The 20,035-nt window shown below is 35.8% G+C and overlaps 1 pseudogene; it reads left to right on the forward strand.

Annotated features, from left to right (window-relative positions):
• The first annotated feature begins 2,039 nt into the window (after positions 1–2,039).
• Positions 2,040–2,689, forward strand: LOC150037848 (uncharacterized; annotated as a pseudogene).
• The last annotated feature ends 17,346 nt before the right edge of the window (positions 2,690–20,035 follow it).

Consider the following 20,035-nt stretch of genomic DNA (forward strand, 5'->3'; position numbering starts at 1 on the left):
AGTTACAACTCCCTCCCCCTAATCACTCAACCTATACGTGCAGATGGGTGTGAGTGGATGAGATTAGTTTTTCAATCATTCATCATCTTCTTGAATTGTCTGAGAGAATAGCTCTCTGCAGAAAATTGGCAGAGAAAGGTTCTCCTGAAAAATCCCTCTCAATCCTCTTTTTCCTTCTTCCAATCATAAGGTGGAGCCCACAACTCCGGTTGATTCTCAACCCTAGAGAATACAAGAGGCTATTTTATGGTGGTATCCCATTTTGGAGATCGGTTCGTGCTTGTGATCCGTTCGAGGGAAAACGTGAAGAAAAGTTTCTTCAAAAGTTAGTAATTCTTCTCTTTTTTTTCCTTTTGAAATGCATGTTGTAAATTTAATTTTAATGCATCTCTTCTTCTTAATTTTGTAACTTTGTGAATTATGTGAAACACAAAATTGGGATCGACCCCACTTTCTGCTATGCAAAACCGTCACTGGTTTCTTTTATTGTAGATGTCAAGAGGGAGTTGTACATCGCACTATCCCACTCTACCCTTGAATACCACCGTTACTTCGTATATCTGGATTTTATGGACTTGCCAGATTGGAATTCATTTAGCTAGATTGGCATCTCATCACAGCATTGGTTGAGAGATGGAGACCTAAGATGCATACATTTCATATACCCGCTGGAGAGTGAACTATCACTCTATAGGACATAGAAGTGTTGTTCGGATTATCTATTGACGGTGATCCAGTCTCTGGAGTGATATATGATGACTGATTGCATATTTGTCAATTGTACCTCGGTGTGACCCCACCCCCCGATAAAATTAAAGGATCGAGGTTAAGTTTAATATGGTTAGGGACATAATTCCTTGAGCTCATCGATGATGGGGACGATGAAACCATCATGAGATATACGCGAGCGTATATACTACAGATGATGGGTGGAACTCTATTTTCTGATAAATCAAGTCATTTTGTACACTTGATGTTCTTGACACTGTTAGCTAACCTCTATGATGCGGGACCGGTATTCTTGGGGTGGATCATGTTTGGCATGGTTGTATAAATAGCTGTGCAAAGCAACAAAACCTCAAGTTTGCGAAATCACTGTGCCTCTGATATTTTTGCAACTATGGGCTTGGGAACGATTTTCAACAATGATTCCATAGCTCCAACATGTAAATGACACTCAATTAGCTGGATGAGCCTACAGTTCTCGGTATGTTATTTTAATTCAATTTAATTTTTATATGATTGATCTAGTTAATTCAAAATCTAAATTATTAATTTAAAAATTTAGGTGAAGAGACAAATTTTGTATGACTAGGATAGCCACACATGTAGTTAGCCAGTACATATACATTTTGATCTGCTTCAACCTGATCAGGTACATTAATACTAAACCAAATTGAATTTTGGGACAATTGCAACTTTAATAAAAAAAATAAATAAAAATTGGGTGCGTGTCCTTAGGTTTTTCTTTTTTGCAAACTTTAAAAGAACTTCCGCCTGAAAATTTGGTTGCTATCTGATTTTTATGTGACTGTTATATGATTGCTATTTGATTTCTATGTAATTGTTATGTGACTGATATATGATTGTCACACCTGCAATTACAAAAAAGTTGAAGTCATGACTTTGGTTTCTTAAAATGTATTTGTCAAACAATGCAATTTCCCTTGAATTTTTTTATTCAAATTTTTATTGTATTTGTCTTTAATATTTTTCAATATAATATTTTGTGTTTCGGATTATTTGGGAGTCTTACAAAGTTGTTATGGATACTGCCCAATTTTTGTACAAATGGTCAAAACATATAGCGGACGATAAATCCTTTCATATGTTTTCACATTGGTGAGTGGCATCTTTCTATCAGGGTAATGAGACATTTCGGTTTTCAGCAAGATGTCCCATCACCTTGTAATACTGAACCCCTATTGTATGACATCAACTTAAGAAATAGAGATTGGTCTGAAAAAGTTGCACATTTGGTAGTGCAATGATACTATTGTGCAAGGTTTATTGCAACGAGGGTTTCTATTGGACAGTTTGATATGGATGTCACTCAAAACTACATAAACTGGTATAATAATATTACAAGGCACTACGTTACTCGTCTGGGAGCAGTTGTGAGTCATCTGGTACATAAATAAATATTATCTAATTATTTTTAATTTAAATTTATTTTAAATATTGTCTAATTATTTTATAATTCACAGAGATCGAACAACAGTATACTCCATGATGTTGCAAATGATCCGAACCAGGTTCTTGCTATATGTAGTGATAACAAAAGCTATATGGAGAAGATACATTATATGTACGATATACCTATTGTTCCTCCACCAATTCCTAGACGTAGGGGACCTGTTCAAGAAGAAGAAGATGAGTTTGATGATGTTGCCCACAATGTGGAAGAATTTCCCCCTAGGATGCAGATGCAGAGCCAAATTGATTCTGTTAGTCTGATGATGATGATGCTAACATTTGATTCAGGATATTATGATTCAGAGACTGGTCCATCGTCTTCATACATGCATGGACATAGCTGCGACATGGAGAGCATAATGAATATTTATACTATGGAGTGCCTACAGAAGTACCAGAGCAAAATCAAGAGGAACCAGAGCAACCTCAAGTTCAAAGTCAACGACGACAACCAGCTCGAAATCAACGACGTCCGCCTTATGGGACACATTGATTTTCTTTAGTTATTTTTAAATAAATGAGATAATGGTTGTATTAATATGGATATTTTAATTTATATTTTATTATTTTTAAATTAGAGAAGAAAACGTGAATGAGATATTATTTTCTATGATATTTCTTAGAGTTTAGTTAAAGATTGAAGGTAGTATATTATTATTAAGAGTTAAGAAAATGGTGGTAAAAAATAATAACAAAGGGAGGTCGAATATAATAAATAATAAAATGAAAAATGGAGGCTGAATATTAAAATAAGAAAATGAAAAGGGAATCAAGAAGTCGAGTGTTCAACACTCGACTTACCCTTGTCGAGTTTTGAACACTCGACTTCCTTTGTTGAGTTTTCAAAACTCGACATACTGGAATAAAAAAAATACAATAATTCTCTAAATGCTTTTGAAACTACAATATTTTTCTAAATAGTTTTAAAAACAAAAATATTAATCTAAATTTACCCTAACTTGTTTAAATTAAATTTTAGACGACTTTCGTTGATTCATATATTAGATTAGATATATAGTACTTTTAAGCCAATAATTCCACTTATAAATATTGAAATTTAATCCACATTTCTCTTAATCTCCGTCTATTTACTATTTAATTTCTTGTTTTTGTTTTTGTTTGTGGGGAATACGAACAAAATCCCACATTGGTTAGGGAAGTGATCATGGGTATGTAAATAAGGACAATTATCTCCATTGGTGAGGCTTTTGGTGACACCAAAATGCCCCTAACTTTAGTTCTAAAATTTTACTATATTTTGATTTATTTTTCTATATTTAAAAATAACCCTAATAATTCACAAGTTTGAAACCCACCTAATATGCAAACCTCAATAATTGGATCAATCATAGAAATATATTCCAATGAAACAAAATTTTATTAAAAAGCCTAGCCAGATTGGATTGAGTTGGTTTTTATCATATTTTAAATGTAACCTGTTGATTTGTTAATTCCTACAATTCCTGTACTTTTTTATTAAGCTATAAACATGTTGATTTGTTAATTTCAATAATCCATATCATTCTTATCAACCAACCTATAATATTTAGGTTGGATTGATCTGGTTATATTGAATTTTGATAAATTCACACCTTAGAGTAGAATTATAAAACTTTTAAACACGTATTTAACTAAGAGTTATAAAAATATTAATCACTCTAAACATTTGACATAACTAATCTAATCTACATCGTTACAGTCTAGGTTACAAATATAAATGAGTCATCCAAACTGAACTTAGGAAAAAACATATGAATTCATTTTAAAATAATCTTTAATCCATCTAGATTATTGATATTTTAGGTTCTAAAATTCTATTTTAGTTGATTTTTTTTTATATTCTACTATATCTAAATGTTTATGCTATTCTTGAACTTCATTTTTTGCATTCAGCTCTTAAATTGTGTATTTTAGCCCCTAAAATTTCAAAAAGAATAATTTGAGTCTTTATTTTTATCTTGTTTTTAAAAACGAATAACGTACTTCTGAATATAGATAATAACATGTTAATTTGAGCATGATTTCAAATAATATAGATTTCAGACAAATATTGACAATTAAAAAATTAAATGAGAAAAGAAAAAAGATAATGAACAAAGAAATCATGATAAAACAAAACCAATATGGTTGTTTAATAACAAACAAAGAAATCATGATAAAACTAAAAATAAGTTTAATTTTTTTAAAAAAAATCAAAATATAATGAGTTCAAAACGAGACTTAAAAACAACAATTAAGAACTCATTTCGTAACCATTTTGTTTTTAAATATTAAGCCTATGGACACTACTTCCATCTCTAAAATTTTATGAATAGTTTAAAAAATCAAGCCAAATTTTGAGGATTAAAAAAACAACTTTAAAAAATTTGTTTTTGTTTTTGTTTTTGAAATTTAGCTAAGAATTCAACAATTTTACTTTTCAAAGATATGCACATCATTATAAGAAATGTTAATGATATAGACTTAATTTTCAAAAACAAAATAAAAAACCAAATAATTATCATTCAGGACCTAAGAAATGGTTGTATTTGGAGAGCTCACATGCAATCAGGATTAATGGGAATCAAAGGAGTGTTGGAAAACGTGAGTAATCGAAGACGGAATAAAAATGAGATTGTGAAGCATGAAAATGAATGAAAGAGAGGATTAGATTAAAAACTGTCGGAATAGAATGAATTTTATATTACAAATCGAACTCAAAATGCTCCATCTAAATATAGAATTTTTATTATAAATTAAAAACCAACAAAAAAAAAAAATTTGATCCCTAACAAAGAGGGGAAAAAAATGAAAAGTATAGAAGGGGCCTATGTTGTTGTATTGCCGTGGACAAGGAAAGGCGGTTCCGGCGCGACGGAGCTGTGCTGTTATGGACAATATTTAAGACCGATCAAGGAAATTTGATTGAATTATACGACAGAAATAGATTCCTAACTGAAATAATGTTCTCATCCCAACCCTTCAATTCTTCGTCTTCTTCGTTTTTGTTGTCATATAATATACAAATTTCTCACCTACTTTTTCCTCCTTTCTTGTATGTGTATAAAGACCTAGAAAAACCTTCCCCACCTGCCATTGCCATGCCCACCTATATTTTGCCACTATATTCCTTATTCTGATTACTCAGAGCTCTGTTTTGGGGAATTGACAAAAATAGCATTTTTGAAGTTTTAATTTTGAAATTTAGACCCTTTTTAAAAAAGATTGTTTTTTTGACCTCCACAATTTTGAAAATTAAGTAAAATTACTGTAATGCCCTTCACATTTCAAAAGTGACTCCAAACCCCCCACTCTCACATTTTCCTTGTCATTTTCTCCTCCATTTCCCCTAACATTTCCTCAGTCTCACTCTATTTATCTCGATTTCCCTTGCCATTTTCCTTTTCATTGAAGATTATTTGGGACTTTTCATCTAATCAGATACAGATTTTCATTTTTTCTCGCTCAATGTTAGTTTATCTTAGATGCTATAAAATGATTGTTTTAAATCTATGTTAGATCTATGCTAGACTGGTAGGGCCCATGTATATTTCGACCGGGTATGGGCGAGAAAGAGGGGAAAGGACAAGGGGGAAGGGGGCAAAACCGGGTAGGGATAGGGGCATCCGATCGGGCTTTAAACTACTTGGTCGGGTATGTGACCGGGCAAGGAAGATTGGTATTTAGCCCAGTCCTGAGCCCGACCGGGTATAGAGGTCGGGCCAAAAACCAGAAAAGGGGACTGTGAAGGGATATGATCGGAAAGAGGCGTCGGGCGAAAAGGAGAGGGGAATGGGTAGACCCGACCGAGATCGAGTAGGGGTAGGGGGCACCCGACCGAGACTGTGAAGGGGTATGACCAGGAAGGGGCGGGACGGGGCTAAAAGGGGAGGGGAACGAGTATACTCGATCGGGACCGGGTAGGGGTAAAGGGCGCCCGGCCGGGTCTGAGAATGGTACAGTCGGGCAGGGAGTTTCACCCATTGCTTCTGGATTTTTGCCCGGTCCCAGGCCCGATCGAGTATGGGACCGCAAAATCCAAAAGTGAAAGGGTGCGATGGACTGGACCGGGTAGGGGTAGGCATCGCTACTGGTTTTTTGCCCGATCCCGTACCCGATCGGATATGAGGCAAAGCCATTTTTTTTTCTTTATATTTATATGTAATTTTTTTCTTTTTAAGTACTCTAACGCATTGATGTGTTGTCTTCTAATTTATCTATTTCATGAAAATTGTAGGTTATAATGGAACTAGATATGAAATCCTAATGACTATTTTCCTTCAGTCCTTTCATGTTGTTTCCACATAGGAAATGCTATCCCTAAAATTAAGAAAAAAACAAACTCTTATACAATTAGCAATGTTTAGACAAACATGTTTTAGACCTCTCCTTGACACAAACATCATCTTCAATGAACCACTAATTCATTATATTTTTCTTCGAGAGGTAGAGAAACCTAGGAGTGATGTTATTAGCTTTGGATCTCAATTGAAGTATACATCTTATAATAATATTATACTCATCTGACATTATTCCACTTATTCTATAAACTCCAGTCAGGAATTCATCATAGGTTATGCTCAACTCAGTGCCAAACCCCTGCAACTCTCCTCTATCATAATCCTTTTCCCTTTCATTCCAAACGCCACCAAAACAAATCCAAACACACATTTTTCTTTATATAAAAAATGTATTAATATAATGTAGTTAAAGAAAAAGCAAAATTTAAAAAAAAAACAAAAAAAAAAAATTGAATGATTCTGTTTTTTGGCCCAGTCGTCCACCTGGCTTTTTGTGCACCTGGCCGAGCTAGGGTTAACTCTATTGGGCCCGGACCCGAGAAAGACCCGGTGAAGCCCGACCGAGTCACTCGGTGAGGGATCAATCATTTTATACCATACCCGGTGAAACCCGACCGGGAATCAAACTTATTCCAACATTTATTTTGTTCCCGGTGAAGCCTGATCGAGTAATTTGAACTCATTTGTTTTCTACTCGGTGAATACCCAGTGAAGCCCAATCGGGTATCTTAAAAAAAAATTACTATTTTTTTAATGTTTTTTTTATAAATTTATAAATAAATATAAAATGCAGAACATTATAAAAAAAATCAACAAAGCAAGCATAAATCTAACTCCAAAAATGTCATTTAGTTTTGTCAATTTTCTCAGAAATTAGTGAACTATTGAGAATATATACAAAAATGAAATACATACCTTCTTACGACGGAGTGTGCAAAATTATAACTTCGTGAAATACAAGTTTTGGACTTGACGAATTTGGTTCTGGAAACAATTTGGTGAAGAGAACTTTTTGTGGGGTTGTAAACAAATCAAATTTGGTGGAGAATTTCTTGTGTGAATAATTTTTTGTTAATGGTTTTTGGATAAATTAATTTTAGGTGGAGAATGTGAATTAATTTTGTAGGTTGATGGTTGAAATTGAAAGTGGGAATTTAATAAGGGGCATAAGAGTAATTATACAACCAATATTTACCATACTTACATAATTTTCATCATCAAGGGGGTCAAAAAAAAATTTGTTCTTTAAAAAATAGGTAAAAAAAACAAAATCAAACTTCCAATTGGTCATTTTTGTCAATTTTCCCTTTGTTTTCCTACGAATAATTGGACCCACTTTTTCGATTTTTCAATTTTCTTCGGGAGCAGTCGTTTTGTGTTTCCCGTCGATCATTCATAGATGTGATCGATTCAACTAATTTCCATATTTTTGTAATGATCTGTGATGCCGTAGAATTAGGAAGGTTAGCTTTGGTTTTACGACTTGGAAGATTTAGGTATTATTGAAGGATTTTGATTTACTATTTCTTTTAGTTTTTGCATTGTTTGGAAAATGACATCTAAGTTTTGATTGATTGGAGATGAAGAAAAGCAGTGGAATGGATGATCAAGGATCGGGATGGTTCAAAGTCAAAAAGGTGCCAACTCTGTTATCGGCTAAGTTCTTCTTCTTCTTCCTTTTCTTGACGGTTGGGAAGTAGGTCGAGGGGAGATGAATGATGGTTATTGTTTATTGTTGAGAACGTTGAAAATGAATGAATGAACGAATAATTCTTGGTGTAAAACTCTTAGGTTTGAGAGAGAATCATAATGCACTATTCATTCACCAAAGATATTAATATATACAAGTGTAAAAAACATAGAAAAAGAAAATATCACAAAATATTTATAAGAATGGAAAACCCTAAAGATAAAATTATAACACTTCCCCTCAATTTGGAGCATATATGTTAATCATGCCCAACTTGTTACATAGATAATCTATACGTCTTCCATCCAAGCTTTCATGAAGATATCTCCTAATTGTTCTCCAGTCTTCACATATCCTGTAGATACTAACCCTTGTTGAATTTTCTCACATACAAAATGGAAATCAACTTCAATATGTTTAGTCCTTTCATGAAATACTGGATTAGACGCAATATGAAATGCTGCTTGATTATCACACCACAACTTTGTCGATGTGGTGATTTCAAATCCCAACTCAAAAAGAAGTTGATATATCCAAATCACTTCACACACAGATTGTGTCATTACTCTATATTCTGATTTCGCACTTGAACATGACGCCACATTTTGCTTCTTACTCTTCCAAGAAATCAAATTACAACCAACAAAAACATAATACCCTGAGGTTGATCTTCTGTCTTCTTTGGATCCTACTCAATCGGCGTCTGAGAAACATTCAATATTAGTAAGACCATAATCCTTATATAATAAATCACGCCCGAGACAGCCTTCAGATAACAAAGAATATGTTCCAATGCAGCCCAATGATCAACTGTAGGGCATGACATGTACTGACTCATAATACTTACTGCATAGGCTATGCCAGGTTGAGTCACTGTAAGGTAATTAAGTTTTCCCACTAACCTCCTATAACTTTCAAGATCTTTTAGCAATTCTCCATCTTTTGTGAGCTGTAAGTTGGGCATCATTGGGGTACTATATGGCTTAGCCCCTAGCTTTCCTGTTTCAGTCGACAAGTCAAGTACATATTTTTTCTGTGATAATAGTATTCCTTTCTTGCTTCTTACACCTCAATTCCTAAGAAGTATTTCAACATACCCAAATCTTTTATATGGAATTGACTATGAAGAAAAGTATTTAGAGATTGGATACCTAAAGCATTATCACCAATAATCACAATATCATCCACATATACGACTAACAAGATGACATCACCCTAATATCTCTTAAAAAAGACCAAATGATCTGACGTGCTCTTCCGCATTCCAAAGCAAAGACCAAATGATCTGACGTGCTCTTCCGCATTCCAAAGCTTTCAATCACCTACTAAATTTACCAAGGCTCTACTAAATTTACCAAGGCTCTGCTTTAATCTATACAATGATTTACGAAGGCGACACACCGTTCCATTCTCCCCCTGAGCAATAAACCCTGGTGGTTGCTCCATATACACCTCTTCTTGAAGATCACCATGAAGAAATGCATTTTTAATAGCCGATATAAAGGCCAATGATTGATTGAAGCTAATGAACAACCTCACAGATGCCATTTTTGCTCCAGGAGAAAAAGTATCAGCATAGTCAACGCCATAAGGTTGTGCGTAACCTTTCGCTACAAGGCGCACTTTTAACCGAGCAACAGAAACATCAGGATTGACTTTAACTGCAAATACCCATTTGCAACCGATAGCCTTCTTTCTTGCAAGGAGAGAAAATAAATCTTAAGTACAATTATCAACTAAGGAAGGCATCTCCTCTACCATTACGGCACACCAACCAGGATGAGACAAAGCCTTATGAACAGTTTTGGATACAGACTCTAAGGATGCAATGAATGAACATGTAGAAGATGGCAAATAGTTATATGAGACAAAAGAGGAAATAGGATGAGCACATGTATGTTTACCTTTACGAAGAGCAATAGGAAGATCATCACTCGTTTCTTGATCCAATGGCAAATAAAACTTTGGTACAGAGCATGGAACTGAAGGAGGTCGTCGTCGTCGAGTAGACCTTAACGATGGGTGGAATAGTAGAGGTAGCCACAGGTAGAGATGAATCAGGAAGAGGATCAGAAGGAGAAATAACTGTGTAGACAATGAAATCATCCTCTAATTTCTTATGCTCCCCCTAACTCTTATTCGAAGAGAAAGATAGTGATGAAAAAAAAGGGGTATGTTAATAAAACATGACATCATGAGAGACGAAATATTTATTTAGACTAAGACAATAACACCGATACCCCTTTTGAACACAAGAATAACCAAGGAAAATATATTTTAAGGACTTTGGATCCAGCTTGGTATGTTGAGGTCAACATCCTGAATAAAACAGGTAAAACCAAATATTTTGGGTGGAATGGGAAACAAATGTTGCTTGGGGCATAAAGTACGAATAGGTATCTCACCCTTAAGAATGGAAGAGGGCATATGATTTATTAAGAAACAAGCTGTGGAAACAGCATCAGCCCAAAAGAATTTTGGAATATGCATCTGAAACATCAAAGCTCTAGCTGTCTCAAGGAGATGATGTTTCTTTCGTTCTGCAACCCCATTTGAGATGGAGTATCGACACAAAAAGATTGATAAAGAATGCCATGGGCATCTAAATAAGACTTGAGTGCATGAGAGAAATATTCTTTAGCATTATCACTCCGTAGGATTTTAAAAGCACCACTAAACTGAGTTTGAATTTCAGCATGGAAGTTATGAAAATAAGAAAGTAACTCAGAACGACTTTTCATTAAATATACCACGTAATACAAGAATAGTCATCGACAAATGTAACAAAATACCTAAATCCTCCTCTAGACTCAATAGGACATGGACCCCAAACATCATAATGGACTAATTCAAAAGGAGCACTAGCTCGTTTATTGACTCGAGGATACAAACTCAAACGATGAAATTTAGCAAACTGACATGACTCACAATCTAAAGAAGACAAATGTTGAAGTTGTGGACGAAGACTCTTCAACACAGAGATAGACGGATGACTCACACGACAATGCTCTTCAAACAGAGATGACACGCTTGAGCATGTGATGGTCGTAGGTGTTTGTGGTTCAAAGATGTAAAGACCTCCAAATTCACGCCCTTTACCAATAGTCTGCTTCGTTGTAAGATCCTGAAATAAGCAATAACCAAGGAAAAAGGAGATACAACAATGAAGATCACGAGTGAGTTTACTGACTGAAATCAAATTAAACAAGAAATGTGGTAAATTTAAAACTAATGACAAAGAAATTGATTCAGTAAGATGGACGGTTCTTGATCCTAAAACTAGAGTGGAGGTTCCATCAGCTATAGTGACATTAGGTGAAAAGGTAGATGTACAAAGGTTAGAGAATAAACTGGGGTTACCTGTTATATGGTTTGTAGCGCCAAAGTCAATGACCCATTTTTACGTGGAGGAAAGAAGACATTTAGAAATGTTACCTGTCTCTACGATGGCCATAATCGGAGTAGAAGATGATGCCCTCAATGACTCTTGATACTACTGAAATTTAGCAAACTCCTTTACAAAAATCGTAATTGACTTTTCAAGATTATCAGGAGTAGAAGTGATATGTGCAGAGGGTGATCTGACCCTTATTCATCAATCTTCTGCATTCACGCTTTATATGGCCAGGTTTATGACAATAATAGCAAACAATACCTCATGGATTTGATCTTTGGTTATTGGTGACCTTTGGAGCTATTTGATTCAACCCCCTTATTACCTCTATAATCATTTGTACGCCCAATCAAAGCACTACTAGAATCAGATAACGTAATTTCTTGTGTCTTCTCAGTACGAAGTATTCGAGTGTAAGCTTTTACCAACGATGAGATATTTGAGCTTGACAACACTTGATCTTTTGCCATCTCATATTTAGGGGCAAGACCTACTAAAAAGTTCATGATAAACAATTTTTCACATTGAGCCATTAGAACTTTTGGATCTGTGTTGATTGGCATCAAGGCATTGAATTCCGTGCATGTATTTTCAACCTCCAAAAAGTAGCTTGTAAGAGATTTTTCTCCTTGATCAGGTTGATATAGAGTCTTACAAACATCAAGCACTCTATTAATATTCTCTTCCCCTAAATAAAGGAAATCCAAATATTTCAATAGTTCCTTGACTGATTCGCAGTGATTTACTAATTCAATGATTTCACGATCAATAGAATTCTTGATTTATAGCATTCTTGAATCGTCCCACCACAAAATCTTTTTATTAGCATCAATCGGTGGCTCATCTGTGATGTGATCATCCATCTCCATGCTCCTAATAAAGTGGCGAACATTTGATCTCCATGAATAATAGTTGGATCCATTCAACTTGTGTTCAATTACTTTTGACACCATAGGAACAATCTCAGACATGACTATTGGTTTCTTATCAGCCATTACCTCAAAAAATAGACACCAGACAGCAGAGAATCAACACCAGACAGTAGAGAATCAAACCCTAATTTACCGAAGAGATGTCTTTACAAGTAGTGAGTATATCTATATATCCCAAATAAACACACCACCAAGAAGAGTCAATAAAACTGAGGAAACCCACAGAAGACAAACAAAAATAAATGGTGCACACACCTACACGCGTCGGCGCATGGACCGACGGCAGAATGAAAACGTGGCGCGTGAGCCCCACGCCCTGGTCAGATGGAATCCGAATTGTAGATCGACAACTGGGCTCCTCGACGAACTGGGCGGTGTCGAAAAACTAGCTTTTTTTTCTGGCAGCAACTAACGACAGCGAACAAATCAAAGACGGCGACTGTGAGCAAAAGTGTAAACTCACCTCTCCACAAAACCCTAAACGTATCACAAACGGGTTCTAAATTCTCAAACCCTAAGGTTCACAAAACCCTAAGTTTGTTTAGAGAGCTCTGATACCATGTAAAACTTTTAGGTTTGAGAGAAAATCAGAATGCACTATTCATTCACCAAAGATGTGAATATATACAAGTGTACACTTGTAAAACTTTATGCTTTATACATGTACAAAGCATAGAAAAGGAAAATATCACAAAATATTTACAAGAATGGAAAACCCTAACAATAAAATTATAACACTTGGCATCCGAATAAAGTCCCCAAAGCCCACCGATTTATTCTATCTTAATCTTTGAGTTACTTTTCATTTTTCTCCCGGGGAAATGTATGAGTTTCTTCTCTACAAAGTTGTGTTTGTCGGTTTGAAAAAGATTGGTAGCTACTTTCTTTGTTTCAGTGATTTCTCTAAGAATTTAAGGACATTAGACAGATTCTTTGAAATGGGTTCTTTTATTGTATCTAAAGATAATGTTTTGTTGTTAGATGAAAGCTTGAGCGACAGAGTTATTTGTTTGTAATGTAGGTGCTCTAGAAATTTTACTGGCATACTTGGATATGTGTTGGGCTCTTCTTTCCTTCTCGAGGTGCTGTAAATGTTATGCAAAGCATTTCTTTATTCACTTTTGTTGAAATTTGAGTTACATGCACTTCATCATATGATATAACGTTAATACTATCCTTGTCAGCCCATTCTTTTTCATAAGTGTTTAGTTTCCTCAACCTCTGGGTACTGGGTTCATTCTTATCTATTTTACGTTCCTGGCAATGCTCTAATCATATCATATATTTGGGGTGGCGAAGCTAACATTTATGTTAATTTCTCTACTTTGTTTCCCAGAAGCACAGGAGCAGTTCTAAGTTTTCCCTACAGAGTTGGGTTGGAGGATTTTCAGGAAAAAATTCCTCTAATTCCTTGCGCAGTCCAAATCTTATGAATAAAAATCCCCGAAATGACAGGTCAAACTCAAAGTCTCATCCTCCAAAATCAGGAGGAAGCTATGCAGCGTATACTCAAAGTAATACTAAGAATTCTATTGCTACATCAATTGGAGACGATGAAGATTCACATTGCCCTGATAAATGCATGGTCAGACAAGACACTGAATTCCCCAAGTCATCTGTTTTGCACATTGCAGATTTTCATGCTGGAAGTGGAGAGTGCGAGAAAGTCCCCCATAGGGATATGCCTGGAGTGGTTCAGAAAGTCAAATGAGGTGATCTAGAGGATGATAGTTTGGTATTGAATAACGGTCCTAATGGAGTTGAAATAAATTTGGTAATATTGGAGAGGTTGATCTAGGTGTCCCTGAAAAAAATGAGGTTAAGCACGACTTGGCTTCACTCGTCTCTTCATCCATAGATACCCAAGCGAACAAATTGGTGGCAGCATCAGTCAGAGAAGAGGAGGCCTCTCATCAGACTCTTTTATCAACTAATGAGGACAAATTATGCCAAGTTAGCCATCAAGATATAAATAGGGAATTTATAGAAGATTTGGAAGTATTTAAGTAATAGTGAAGCAACAGTCTGTCCGGTTAGTGATGGCTCAAATTTCAAGGATACAGGAACTGAACACACCAAACCTGTAGATGATCACAGCCCAAATTTTAATTCTCCCTCTTGTGAAGAAATTGTAACTGAGCCAAAAGTCCTGGAAGCTATCGAGTTACCTGAGGTAGAAAATCCAGTGCTCCATGAAGCAGCAGGTAAGACTGAGATTTATAGCTTGTCATTGCCTGTTCTGAATGCTGAGTCAGTTCCAACTGAAACTAGTGGACATGAAAATTCAGGGGGTTCCTTTGTTTCGGTTGAAGAAGCCCAAATTGAACAAGGGAGTGGAACTCATAATGTGCAAGTTGTGAGTGTCCCCAGTGAAGGTGAGACAGAGAGTAAAGAAAGGTTTAGGCAGCGGCTCTGGTGCTTCCTTTTTGAGAATCTTAATCGAGTTGTAGATGAACTTTATCTCCTTTGTGAGCTGGGATGTGACTTGGAACAGATGAAAGAAGCCATTTTTGTTCTTGTAGAGGCTGCATCTAACTTTAAAGAGCTAAATGCTAGGGTTGAGGAGTTTGAAGAGTGTTTGGGATTCGGGATCGATGTCGTTACTCAACTCTAAAATCGAACAAAAATAATTTATTTTCACCGATCTAAAACTTATACTACAGACGTAGCAAAGCGGTAAGATCAAGGTCGAATCCACGGGGAGACTGTTGAATCAATTTAGAACAATTTATGAATGGGGGGGGGGAGGGGTTAATAGTTTTGGTTCTGATGAGAGAAATTAAACAAATAGAGAAACAAGAGCAAGTGCAGGAAGGAGGAAAAAAAAAAAAAAAAGGTTTTGAATCAAATTGAGGAAAAATCTTGGGATTAGTTTGTATATTTTTTATTTTCTATGCTTAGGTACTAGTTACTTTTTTCCAATTATGTAAACCCCTCAACCTATTAGAAATTCTAATAGCCCAATTAGCCAATTTTTTATAAATCCCTCAAAGGGTTCACAACAATTGAATAAAATAAACTAGTTGACCTTCAAAAATTTAGACATACAAACTATCCCAAGAAAATAATTTAACCTCTAAAAGGCATATTAAGAATACAATGATCAAAGAGGGGATCGAGGCTGACTATACCAATAATTGCTCAGCAATTTGACTCAAATCACTCAAAAACTGGACAAAACTCTCAAATTTCTCTTTATTCGGGCTTGTTCTCGGACAAAACTCTCAAATTTCTCTTTATTCGAGCATGGTGTCGGGGAGGCAAGTCAATTAACATCTTTTAGTTAGAGTTGACTGTTAAACTTTAAAAACGAAAAAAAAATATATATATTTTCCTTTTTGTGTGTCTATTTGTTCTTTTATGATAGGAAGTATCAACAGGTATGGTTTTCAATATGTGGAGCAAGGAGAATCACCAGCGGTAAGGGAGATTCGTGGCCTTAGAGATCAAATTTCTTAACTAACCTCTGTTGTAAGAGCTTTGGCAAATATGCAGATTCAAAATTCGCACAGCCTTGAGTGCAGATATTATTCTCCTTGGGAGTTGGCGGGCTAAACACCGTTGCCAATGCGATATCAGTCTACCCACACAGGTATTTCTTTAGAGGATATAGTTAGGGAACTTTCTAATCGCTCTAGTGAGTTGGTGCAGGAATGCCCTTACTATTATCAAGAACCCATCAATTTCCAGCAGGACGACCTCTATTTCGAACGTGAGGTCAGAGCCGAAATTCAAAATATGAGTGACCAAATCGCTCAAATTACTGAATCAGTTAGGAAATTGGAGGAGCCTTGTGAATTACCCTCTGAGGATGCCAAGGTGAGCAACGGAGATATGAGCATCGAGGATCCTGCATAACCAATGGTCCCTCAAATTTCTGAGCAAGGAAATCAATTAGAGTCATCCCATGTATGTGGCACTGAGCTCGACCTTGTGATGGAATATACGTGGACCGATTCGGACAATAATATTTATCGTCTGCCACAAAAGAACGAGTCAGTGAGGTTAAGTATGAGTATGGGCTTAATTTGGAAGAATTTCAGGTAAAAGAGTTAGAGGCTCCCAAGCCTCGCCCTGTTCTTTATACCGATATTCCTCTTATTTTTTTAATTTTTCTTGCTTTCGCCTCACGAGTCAATTGAGTTAGAGCCTTTCTTTTTAAATGAGTCAGTTTTAGAGCCTTTTATTTTAATGTCGTTTTCAAAAATTAAAAATAAAAAAATCGACATGTCTGATTCTTTTCAGAAGATGGGAACCCTTATGGCCCTGCCAGGCCATATCGACTCATCCAAGAAAGGACCGAAGAAATACGAGAATTTCTTTGTACATTGATAAGGGACGGATCACGTCAAGCAACCGACGTTAAAAATTTGCACTCCCTAGAGGCAATCAGGTTTCAAAAATATTCTCATTTTTTGTTTTATTTTATTATGCTAGATTTTTATTTTAGGTTAATTTTTTAATTAAAAAAATTTAAAAATTAAAATTTCGGAATTAGGACACAGCATCGCGACATTGCAATTGCAACGTTGCAATGCTGCGAGACAGAACAGCGTTAAAACATTGCATCTGTCCCATTCCTCTTCATCTTTTTCACCAATTTCTCTCAAACTCGAGCCATCTTCTTCTGATTTCCTCTGTTTTCTTCACCACTTTTCACCTCTTGCACGATTCTTTACACTATTTCGTCTATCTCTCCACATTTTCCTTTAGATCTATAGCCATATTTGTGGGTTTTTCATCCATTCGAGGTCTAGCAAAGTTCTTGAGCATTTTTTTTTTTTTTTTTGGATTTTGTCGTTTCAAAGGTAAAAATCTTTAGCCATTCTTGTTTATTATTGCATATTAATAGTGAATGGTTGTAAGAAATTTGTTTTTGCATAGTTTAGCTTGATTCTTGTATGGGTTTGAGATTTGGATGTTGATAATATTGAATAGCATATGAGTATGTTGTTTTTCTGCGTGCAGGTTAAAATTTGGTGTGTTTTAGAAGAAGGGTGGGGGAAATTATCTAGGATTTGAATTGTTGTGAGCCATTTTCTTTATAAAAAAAAAAAATAGAATGGGTTCTAGAAGGGTAAGAAGAAATGAAGCAAACACTAGTGGGCAGAACCCCGAGCCAGAGTTTGACCATCCTAGGTTTAGTTCTAGGGAAGCCCTAGATAGATATAACAACGTTGCTTCTTATAGGAGATCAGTCCCCGAGAGAGCCTTGAGCCCAGAGACTAACTACTATCCCCACGTTACTGAGCAGATCCGTGAGCGAGGGTGGGAGTCTTTAGCCGGTCGTCCTAACAAGGCGGTTATACCCGTAGTCAGGGAGTTCTACGCTAACATGGACGAGAGTAGGGAGGGTCCCTTTTTCATCATCCTGCATCAACGAAGTCTACGGTTTACGTGACTTCAATGATGAGTATGGCAGGTTTTGCTTCGGGCAGTTCTTAAAAGAGGAGGTTATTCAGACCTTATGTGGACTAGGAGTTCAGTGGGCCAAGTCCAGAAGGGTCGCTGTGAGATTCAGGAGCACAAATATGTCCGTCTCTGGTCAGATCTGGCACGCATTTGTATGCTCCAGATTGATATCAGTGTTGCGCCTCACAGATGTCACGAAGGACCGGGCCAAACTCCTTTATTGCCTTGTCCAGGGGATGTCCATCAACGTTGGTCGAGTCATTAGGGTTTCGATCGGTCATTGTGGCCGGTGTTCCACCACCGATAGTTTAGGTCACCCAAACCTGATTACCGAGTTGTGCCGGAGGTCCAAGGTGGAGATCTCTGACGACAAGGAGAAGATCGGGGGTCATGCTCCCATCAGTAGGTCATCGGTATCAGCCTTTCGAGGGAGAGGAGTGGACCAGCCTGATGATGATGATGACGAGGAGGACGAAGAGGATGAGCAGGCTCTAGCAATTCTGGCAAAAATAATAATAATAATAATAAAGAAAGAAAGAAGAAGAAGAATGTGCTTTTTTTTTCAGAATTGCAACTAATTTGCTTTTCTTTATTTTTTTTTTTTCTTTACATATATAGGCCACGTTTTTTTTTTTTAATACCCACTTTGTCTAATTTTGCTCTAAAACGAGGACAGTTACTCCTAAGCCAAAAGTGGACCTTTCGAGGTGACAACAAAAATACAAACAAGATAACCAAATTCTAAGCATGCAAGACTGCTCATCCTCTCCGTCCTCCTTATCATCATCATCATCAGGCTAGTCCACTAAGACTCTTGTCTGTGGAAGAGAAAAGAGATGACGAAGAATGGAAAAGAGAAAATCCACAGTTTTTGAAGGGAATAGAAAACCCTTGTCTATGGGAAATGAGAATGTCTAGGAATAACTTATTCTCAGGCAAATTATTGAAAACTGTGAAACAAACATGAGATTTGGATGTCTGTGTCGATTCCCATGCAAAAAACCCTCCAACCAAACGACCCCTAAAGATAATCAATTTTTAGTTTTTGTTATTTTAACACCAAGTATCTCATCACTCTCACCTAAATCTTTCATTTCAAATTGTGAGGACATAAATAACTTTTTGCTACAAATGCTATCAAGTCTTTATAGTAGCTATTTTAGTCATACGAGAGCATTCATCAGAATATTTGATTTCTTATTTTAGATATACACCTCACAACCACTAATCCTGATTTAAAATTGTTAATCGAACCATTTGGTCTAATTTTCTTCTTGAAGATCCATATTGGTTTATTTCTTTTAAAAAATTCTACGGAATCCATGTTTATACTTTATACTTTCAATCAATTGAAATTATATATATGTACCCATGATCATCCCCTTATCTGATCAATGTATGACTTTGGTCACATTCCCAACAATCCTCCCCTCAAACAAATGACCAACTAAGTTTCTCCTAGAGTAGTCATCCATCTATCTAACTCTTATCTAGGATAACTCCTTTTCATTATAGCATACTACCTATCCGATATAGTTCAACCATGGATCACACCACGACTACTTTTAAGGTTCCACCACATCTTTGTTCGATACCTTAGGATTATATCAACATGGCTAAGCTAGAGACATATTTTGATACCACTTATTAGGGACAACTTTGGGTATAAGCTTTCATGCCTTATAAAATATCACATGTGTTATAGCTTAGACAATATCTCAAATTACTATCAAATTCTATAAGCTTCCTAAATACTAAATTTGCATATTTTCATACTACCAACAAATAATGTTATATGGTCAAACTGAACTAAAAGTCTAAAAGTAACTATAATACTTCTAACTCCAAGAAAATTAATGCCCAAACATAATATTCTTTTTTAACATGAATCATACATAAACTTTGTCAAAAGTAACCTATATAGGATGATTTAGACTTGATCACAATAGCATCTCATTTGAGGTAATCTAATTTACTGCTCATGGGATATTCAAATATGTACTAAACAAATATATATTAAACATCACGCTATAAAATAGCAAAGAAGTAAGATTGCTAAATTTTTATATGCATACCACATATAAAAATTTGAAATGTCGTTGAGCTTAAAATTATAGGCACGACAACCTAT

This window comes from Benincasa hispida, chromosome 2 (genome assembly GCF_027475165.1).
Source record: "Benincasa hispida cultivar pf3 chromosome 2, pf3_genome.v1.1, whole genome shotgun sequence".
Lineage (NCBI taxonomy): Eukaryota > Viridiplantae > Streptophyta > Magnoliopsida > Cucurbitales > Cucurbitaceae > Benincasa > Benincasa hispida.